This window comes from Coturnix japonica, chromosome 7 (assembly GCF_054131305.1).
Source record: "Coturnix japonica strain WE chromosome 7, WE-NBRP24, whole genome shotgun sequence".
NCBI classification, from domain to species: Eukaryota; Metazoa; Chordata; class Aves; order Galliformes; family Phasianidae; genus Coturnix; species Coturnix japonica.
Window position 1 is genome coordinate 31,357,629 of NC_140669.1, and position 9,538 is coordinate 31,367,166.

Genomic DNA, 9,538 nt, shown 5'->3' on the forward strand with positions numbered 1-9,538 from the left:
CATCAGATACGAAAGCCAAAAGCATTTGATTTAGGTCAGAATTCAGAATTTCAGACAAAAGCACATTTCAGTAGGTTCAGTTATGACAGCCTTTAGCCCATCTAGAACATCTAAGCAACATCTAAACGTTGCTGCTGATCATAAATATTCAAAGCTAACAAATGAAGCAGAAGTACAAATCAGTTCCTGCCAGAGGGATGCTACTTTTCCAAAGACTCAAGTAAATATAATGGCCTGTGTCAAGCTGCTTGAAGAGCACAGGATCCAAAGCACCACTATCCTAACTAAAAAGTGCCTTCATCATTTCAGTCTTAGAAGCACCACTTTGCAATGCGTAGCATCCGCATAAGAACGAACGCATCACTGTGTTTACTTATTACTCGCAGCCCTTGCATCTGATAAAATTACTTTTTAAAAACTAATAAAGCATCATGGAGCACTTCCAGAGTGGTGATCTGAAATCCCTGTATGTAAGAAGCATTTTTACAATGCTATAAATGCATTCTCAGCTCAGAAACACGGCTTTAACAATGTCATGTTTTTGCTTAAAACATATATATATATACATATATATATATATATATATATCTTAACCTAAAATTGGTTTGACGTGCGTGGGCTGCATTTTTAACTCTCTGAAGAGACTAAAAAAAAAACCATGAACTAATCTTAGTCTCCTATGGCTCAGCTCTCTGAAAAAACCCGTAACATGCCAGCCAATAATAACTTAAATACACCTGCACCAACTGATGTTGTAAATTGATCCCAGTCACTCCTCGCCCCATCTGCCTTTTTGCGTGTTTTGAAAGAGAGCATCCCTTTTTTCATCAGTGGAAGAGATGGGAAAAAAAGCTCAAGTGAATGTTCCTACTTATAGCTAACACAATAGAGTCGCCGGAGGTGAAAGCAACAGCTACTATGTGCCACCCTTTTCTACCACATGGGAGCTCCTCCAGCAACACTGTATGTATCCCAGACAGTCATGTCCATGGAGCAGTTCCCAGCCCTACTCATTCTTCCCACAGCAAACTCCTGTACAAAACTTGTCTTGCACTGTCTGACTGGAACAGAGCTATAAGCATTTGTAAATCTTTATTGCTTGGGTCCTCTCTGAATAATGGATAAAGGCTCAAAACTTCTCTATACTTCGTTACCAATTAAAAACCAGCCTGCAATACGCCACATCCAGTTCTGTTCAGCGTTAAACAGGCAATACCTGGTTTCCCTCAGTAAGATTTGTAGCCATGCTGTGTAATACCAGCTGTAGAGAAGTAAAATATCACCTGCAGGTGAAAATGAAGCAGTACCAGCTAAATGCAGCCCAGGACAGCTATGCCCCAGAGATCAAATACAGACAATATTTAATTACTGATAACTAACAACAAGAATCACAGATAGATGCACTGTAGACACAATGCTTCTAAACTTTTAAGCGAAGAGCTACAGAAAGTGCAAAGTATAATCATATACATTTACATGCTAATGAGACAAAACACCTTCAACCAAGTCCAGTTGGACCAAACTCTCAAGTTTTGCAAAGGGAAGTACGTGAAATCATACAAACACCCAACAAAGAAACTATTTCATAGCAAACCTGGAAAGTAAAATATTCACACTAGAAAGTTTTTTCCTCATGCACAGCAAATGTGAACATCACATCCAATGTTCTCACTAGTTTTTTATGAATTACATTTTACAGTATTTTTAACCCAGCATTACACAGAATGAAGGAAAAACTGATCAGATACACTGAACTAAGCAGACTATATTCCTTTAATCCACTTAAACTACATTTGGCCTGCTTTTTCAAGAATAGCCCAATTAAGAGCTATGTCCATTTACATTATCTGTAACAGGCTTACAACTCTTTTCTTCTTTAGTAAACCTCAATAAGTTTGGAAACACTCAAATAAAAGCAAAACAATCTGACAATATTATTATATTCAAGATCATCTTCCCATGTTTAAATTAAGTACAGAACTCACAGGGAAGGCTCATTTCTTGTCTACAGAATGCAGACCCTCTTTAATTTCTCCTCCCTTAAAAGACACCATTTCTAGTCTACAGCTTTATTGGATTCAGGTTGTCAGCCTGAAAGAAAATGATAATAGATCAGGTTCACATTTAAAATGTATTTTGGATAGAGGAGGAACCAAGGTATGTCATAGACAACAGCAGGAAGATCAGAACCAGAATCAGTTGTAACAACATTGGGATTCTAACCTCCCTGACCATACTGTTCTAAACATGGGCAAGGAGTGACTTCACAACTGCTGCTGTATGAACACAGAATGACTACAACACTGATTCTTTGTGGAGCTACTTACATGAGTAAGCATTCATTAATTTATGTTAGAGTTGTGGACACAGATCAAAATAATTATTCGATAAATAAGGCTTGCTGCAGCTGGGTTACAGCCTATATCACACCATGAAACATATTCAGTGGAAAGCTAAACCTTCCACGTTTTCAACGCTGCTTTGTTTTCCAAACAACACACAATCAACAAAGAGACCAAGTCAATACGTCTTTCCTCTGGAACTGAACTTCGGATATATTACTTACTCCAGGATTTTCTTCTATCTTAAGAATTCAGAAGACTGAATTCCTCACCATCCACACTTAAAACAATTATTTCTATGTTATTTCACATATCATTGCATTTTTTTACATATATATATATGTATACACACACACATATATATATAAGTTGTCTAAAAAGTCTATAATATACAGCCAGCCACCATTTATGCATTAATAAAGGGATGTAATTTCTTTAAAGAAAATAGACTGTATCTTCTAATCACTGTAAGCTGAGAAAAGCATCAAGCAAGCCCTAAGATAAGTATGCATCTCTGAACTTGACATTCCTGCAGCCTTGGCAGCTACTGTTTCAGTTGGTGTTTGATTTGTTTGATGTTTCATCATGATTTGTTTCATGATGAAGCAAACATGCCAAGTTCAACCAAAACAAATAAAACTCAAGGAATCTTTGGAGTGCATCTAAACCAAAGCTTTCTCCCTATTAACAGAGCTAGAAATCCCATATTTGAGTCTACCTCTTTGCAAACAGTATGAATATCAGCCTTAACAGAAAACGAAATAACATAGAATCAAATAATTCTTTCAAAACAGTGACTCAGTCTCTAAAATAATATAATGATAGAATGGCTTAGGCTGGAAGACAGCTTAAAGCCATCCAGTTCCAACCCCCTGCTATAGGCTGATTGCCATCCACTACATCAGTCTGAGCAGGGCCCCATCAGACCCAGCCATGAAAGCCTCCAGGGATGCAGCTTCCACAGCTTCTCTGGGCAGGCCAGCTACCATCATTATGAAGAATTTCTTCTAAAAGCCAAAGGATCTCTTACACATCTTATACAATGCCCAAGGGGGAAACAAATAAACATACATACACACCCACATATTGTTAGACTGCGTTTGGTTAAATACATTTAAGTGTTCTGTGCAACTGAACCAGTGACATTTAAACCGTGTTAAGAACTGGAAATTCTAATAGTTCTGGGAAACTCTAAGGACTGTGACAATTTACACCTTCTGAGAAGCAGCACCACTGTGTTTCCAATGGCACCCTACATTAACCACAAGTTTCATAATGAAAAATATGAACCTGTCACACTTAGCGGCCCAATGATACACATACCTAACCAGCTTCAGAACAGGTCTGTAATAAACACTAATCCAAGTCAATGCAGTGTCTCTAAATGTTGAGCTAAGTCCATGTTTTACAAGAAGACCTTTAATTTTAAGAACTTAAAACACCCTTTAGAAAGTGAAACATACGTAGCAGCATTGTAGCTACACAAAGAGATTATCAGGTGAGCATTTGAGACAAACACATCATATAAAACAAGGTGAGGCTGTGAGCACACTCAGCCGGTAGCACCACAGCCTGACTTACCCCAGTCCAAGTATCACCAGTCTCCCAGATCCCACCACAACTCCATTCATAAGTTTCCCATCTAATACAAATATCTGCGAAATTATTTTGCAGACAACAGTATTTATGTTCATATAGACAATGTAGACGTCTTTATTAGAGCAATCAATCAGAAGCATAAATAATGGCTTGTATATAGCTCTGGTTACATTTTAAAGAGATGACGAGTTCACAGTCTCCACTCTGTTATTTCTTGTGAGAGAAATAACTATTTTCTCAAACAACCAGCTTGAAAAGGAGATTCAGATCAGTGGAGCTGTGGAAGAACAACACGATCAACCAAGCAGAATAACTCATTTTAAAATCAATTTTAAATGAAGAAAATACGCAGCTCAGCATGCATTGCTTTTCAAGTTGGAACACCAGAGCCTAGAACTATGAATTTTACACTCTGAGGGAACAATAAACACATAAAGATGGGAATTAATTTTCATGACAAACACGATCCAAAGCAAGTCACAGCAACTATAACCTTCTGCTTCTATTTCTGCCAATACTCAGCATCTCTGACATGTAACTCAGTGAAACCCTCAATATGGGCATATAACAAACCATCACCTCTGGGGATGCTTCCTAGCAGGATTCTCGTGGATCTTCCAGCTGGTCCAGCCCTGTGACCACAGGCAGTCGTGGCTTTGGCTGTTGCAAAACTCTTTCTTACTGTGCTTACTCCCTCCGACAAAAATCAGTCAGTCAATGTGTTTTATTTTATTGTCCTTTTTTCTTTTAAAGATTCTATTTGTTGTTCCTGGAGGAAAATGAATTTTACTGTTGGATGCTTCAGGCTCATCTAATTACGATACCAGCCGTCAGGGGATTTTTAAACTAATGACAATGTATTTGTCAAGCACAGAAACTTTTAATCTGATTTTCAAGTGGATCCCAGCCAATGGATCCTGGCCACTGCAGCACTTAACAAAACACATCTGACTGCCTTCCATGCAATATTTAGGTGGGCTCGTTACATCAACTTTAACTGTTGCCTCATGTCTTTCTCTGGTGGTTGATACAAGGTGCGAAGGCACACCAACAATGTTATTAAACCTTTTATGACTAGAAGTCCAAAGTCAAAGTATATATGCATATATGTGAAACTTCTCAGAGAACAGAGACATGTACCCTATGAAATTGGAACCAGAAAATCAGAATTATCCAAAGAACTGTAAATGTAACATGACACAAACGATCAGGATAGCAATCATAACCATCTACATCCAAATCAGATTTAACCACTGTCACCTGAATCCTCTCCCCACTACCATGGGTAGAAGGACACCTGAGAACAACAGCCAGTGATCTCAACCCACAAAGAGGTGCCTTAACAGCACTTATCCATGCAACATGAAGCTTTGTCACTGCTTTTATTCTAACAGCTGCAGAAACAGACACCTTCAACCTTAACATCACTGACCTTCCAATTGTCCACAAACAAGACATTGCAGTAGAATATCACAGGGGCCTCCTATTGCTTTCTATGTAAACTGTGTCCTACCTACTTCAATATCAGCAGAAAGGAGCTAGAGCTTTCCTGAAGACACTAAACTCAATTATCTCTTTATAACAAGAAGAGCTGATCACATTCTTCTGAGCCTGCAAGAGCCCAGGTATGGTGAGACAGATACCTCACGGCAGGTCATTAGCAGCAGAGTGCCAACACACAGCCTTACTACTATGCAAGAGTACATCTCTCCTTTTAGGCAGGGGGAGAACTATGAACAAATGTTCAATTCACATAACCATCAGCCTTCTTTGAAGTACAGTATGACAACACGTGTCTATTTATCCACATTTCCACCTGTGAGACCACAAAATTAATACTCTCCCTGACAATAACTTTGCTGCAGCCTCTCTACCTTCGGAACATAACTGGAAGATTAGCAATAAACAGTATGAAAGCAGAGGCTGTGAGCATGCCATGCACAACAGCACCAGGACAGCAACAGCACCCTACACTGTGAAAGGCAGCACAGCTGGCTGCGCTCTTGGATGTAGAGTTTAAGCACACTAATTAATTTTAAGCAGGTATTTACATCTCATTACAGCAATAAAACACTACAGAGCCTGCAAGAGTGACAGCAATGCTCTAAGCCCGCATCTGGTGCCATGAGGCTGTTTGTAAAGCCAGGTGAGCGGCAACTGGATGCTTCTCAGCTACAGCTCTGGGAAGCTGAACTGTTTCTATGCATAGAGGAAAAAATGGTCCCCAGGCATACTGTTATATGAACCCTATGCAACCTCAGTCTGTTTCAAAGCAATGCATTTAAATCCAGCATCAGATATAAATAAGATAAAATGTATAAATAGGAACAGCACAGAGAATAGCACCCAGTATCCCTTGTGGTATCTCCAGCTGACATGAAAGCGTTTGTATTTTTGAACAGCAGCTGGGATTGAAAGGAAGCGTGAGGTTTGTTCCTTTCATATGCTAATAATGACATCATACCTCGTGGCTGGACGCTGCCACCACACACCTTCCTCACCTACAAGGAAGTCTCTTCTAAAGGAGCCTAAGAACTGGGGAAACTGACGAGGCAGCCCCAGCATTGACGCTGTGCAGCACTATATGGGCCCTGCTGGGATCACAGGTATCGGGTAACCAGGGCTGAACCTCTCATAAACATTCCAATGCAACGCTGTGTAGAGCAGTGACTTTGCCACAGAGCATCCTCCAAAAATGGAAGGATGTTCTCAAGGCACCCTGCTCGCTCCTGACATCTCTTCAGCAACAAATCACGAGAAATTCAATTATGTAACCCTTATTGTCTATAGACAACGCACCGAGCACATTTTGGCACCGCACCGCCTCAACGTGATTTTTCTGCTCTGTTCTGTCTGCAGTACCCTCAAAGGTTGGGGGAGAAATACAGACAGCGTGCTAATAAAAAATAAAATAAATAAAATCTCTACCATATGCTGACAAACAAGGCAGAAAAAAGCCGGAGTGGGAGCATAAGCCTGTCTTTCTATCTTCCCCTGCTGCCGTTGCGCTGTACATTCTGTACGGGAGAAAGGGAAGGCTCGGTAACATCCCCTGCTCTGACACCACCATGCCCGAGACCTGCACTGCTCCTTCTTCCCCACCACGGACGCCGCTAAAAGAACATCCCTACGGACGCACCCAGACACCGACCGAACGGCGAGGAGAAGCCGGGCGGGGGAACCCAACGCAAAACGCCGATCGCCCGCCGCATCCCCCCCTGGGGAAAGCGAGCTCCAACGAGCCGGCCCCGAAAGCCGAACCCCGCGGGCTGCGCAGCGCCCGGCCTCCCGTCGGGCACGGAGCGCACAGGCCGTGGGCCCCGCACCTGCCCGGCCCCCGCGGAAGCCCCGGCGCCCACTCACCTCCCCGTTCCGCGCACTGCGGCTCCGCTGCCCGCGGCAGAAGGGCGGCTCCCGGCGGCGGCCCGACTCGCCCCGTCCTTGCGGCAGGCGGCTCCCGCCCGCGGCGGCGGCCCCTCCGCGCCCACGGCGGGGCCAGCGCCTCCCCGCGTAGGGGCGCGCACCGCCCCCAAGGCGGAGGGGCCGGGGCTGGCGCCGGGCCGCCCCTCGCCGGCCTCCGCCTCCGCCGTTGCCCGTGGGCGGCCGGGTAGGGCTGAGACCGCGGCCCCGAGATAGCGCCAAAGGAATCCGCAGCCCGGGCTGTGCGGGGCGGTGGTACCGGAGAGGAAGACCCCCTCGGGGCAGCCCTGCAGCTGCTACATCGATAGCGCCATTTGTGAGCTAGCGCGGTTAGCACGCCCACTGCTTTATCTGCTATTCAGTCCTCGTACAGTTATTAGCGCTAACACTTATCGGTGTCATCGAGAGCCATCCCTCATCCCCGTTTCCGTTTCAATTACCCTGGCTATCAGAAAGCAGCTTGGTGCAATCTACGTCTCGCGTTATTCTATTTACCGGGTCTCGGTCCATCACAGGGACTTCTGAGCTGATTTCCATAGGAAAAGGAGGTTATAGCAACATAAATGGAATGAAAACTTAAGGCACAAGCTGCCACATCCGAGGACCGACGCTACAAAACGCTGCAGAGCAGCCCAGCAGAGCCGGGTCAATGCCGGGCACCAGCAACACGGGCACGCACAGACTCAGAGACGCGTGCCCCGGGTCCTGACACACCTCGATTGCTCTATTGCTCTATGTCTCAGCAGAGTAAAATCGTGCCCCAAGCACGGAGCACGGCAGTCCCAACGGCCGTGAGCTGCAGCTGTTTCCTTGATCAGATGGCTACCGACCTACGGGCATCTAAACAGGCTGCTTTACGAACTGCTCCTCTATAGGAGAACCAGCTGCCAACTACATTCCTGTATGTCAGAATGCAAAGGTCGTTCTGTACAGCCTGTAGTGTAACCTCCAAGCTCCGAGCTTCAAATCCTTCCCCTATGGAAGCCCGCTGCATTGCTGGGCTTCAGTACTAGGAAGGAATTTGCTCTTCAGCTCCTCTGTATGACGGAGACGACTGCTCCAGATACGTGAGTGCTCGGCTGCATTCCAAAGTAGGTCAAACTACGAAAGTCGTTAACATTCCTCCATCTATCTGAAGCTTTTAGCTTTCTCTCAGCTATTTTCTATGTATTCCACACCTTCCAATGCTTACAATACCGTTTCCACATGCTTAGAGTTCAAATGATCAGCGCCATTGATGAGTCTCGCACGAATTACCTGACTTTTCATACTAACCAGTACCGCTCTGAGGTACCAATGCAATAAATCCCTCTAAAGTCTCAGATGCTTATGGTTTATAGGTCAGTCCTGACTTGGTCGTTCACAGACACATCCGTCTCTATGGCAGTAGCACCGATTTTACAAGACCTATTTTACTGCCCAAAACAAGACGAAAAGAGAAAAAGGAAATGAAATGCCAAGAGCTTCAGAACACACAGTAGGATATACAGGCACGTCATAGACAAATAGAAGTTTGTCTAAATGGGGCCTTAGACATCTACACACACAGTGCTGCTGAGGAATGGGCTAACATTCAAAGTGTCAGTAGAAAGCTAAGTTCAATGCATCTGAGGCAGAGCTCTTATTGGGTGCAAGTAACAAAAGCTATTCGACTCTCACCCACAGACAAGGATTTAGAAATAGCTCAAATAGTACAAGAGCACTACAGCTTTCAACAAATATTTGTGCTATTCATTCTTGGAAATGGTTCATTAAAAAGACAAGCAAAAAAGGCTAGAAGGATCAAGTGGAAGAACGCTGACATGGGATGGAAACACAGCATTGCACAAGACTTCTGGGCAGATTACTGTGTGGCAGGTGAAAGCATCAATTGGAAAATCACCCTAGATGCCAAAAACTGCAGAACTTATCTTCAGCCTGTCCTGCCTCCTTTGTGCTACACAAAAGGGAATGGGAGCACAAACCATCTGCAGCCCCCAGCTGGGGATTTTAGTGGTATAAAAGGAGTCCCTAAGTGACAGAGGAGTTGCACGGCCCATGAGAGGCCACACAGCAGCGAGGGGAGGCCTGCAGCACAAAAAAGCATGACTGGATCTGCTGCCCCAGCTGCCTGCAGCTGGTCCACAGCCCCTCGGGGCTGCTACCATCTGCTCTCATCTGGTGCCAGGACAGGCTCG

The 9,538-nt window shown here is 44.1% G+C and overlaps 1 protein-coding gene across 3 annotated transcripts in view; it reads right to left on the minus strand.

Moving 5' to 3' along the window:
* HECW2 (HECT, C2 and WW domain containing E3 ubiquitin protein ligase 2) overlaps window positions 1–9,142 on the minus strand; it is a 131,704-nt gene extending 122,562 nt beyond the window's left edge. For all 3 annotated transcript variants that reach the window (XR_014948127.1, XR_014948128.1, XM_015867659.3), the window contains exon 1: window positions 7,305–9,142. The gene's annotated coding sequence lies outside the window, so the exon portion shown is untranslated. The remainder of the gene's footprint in view (window positions 1–7,304) is intronic.
* Window positions 9,143–9,538: the final 396 nt, after the last annotated feature.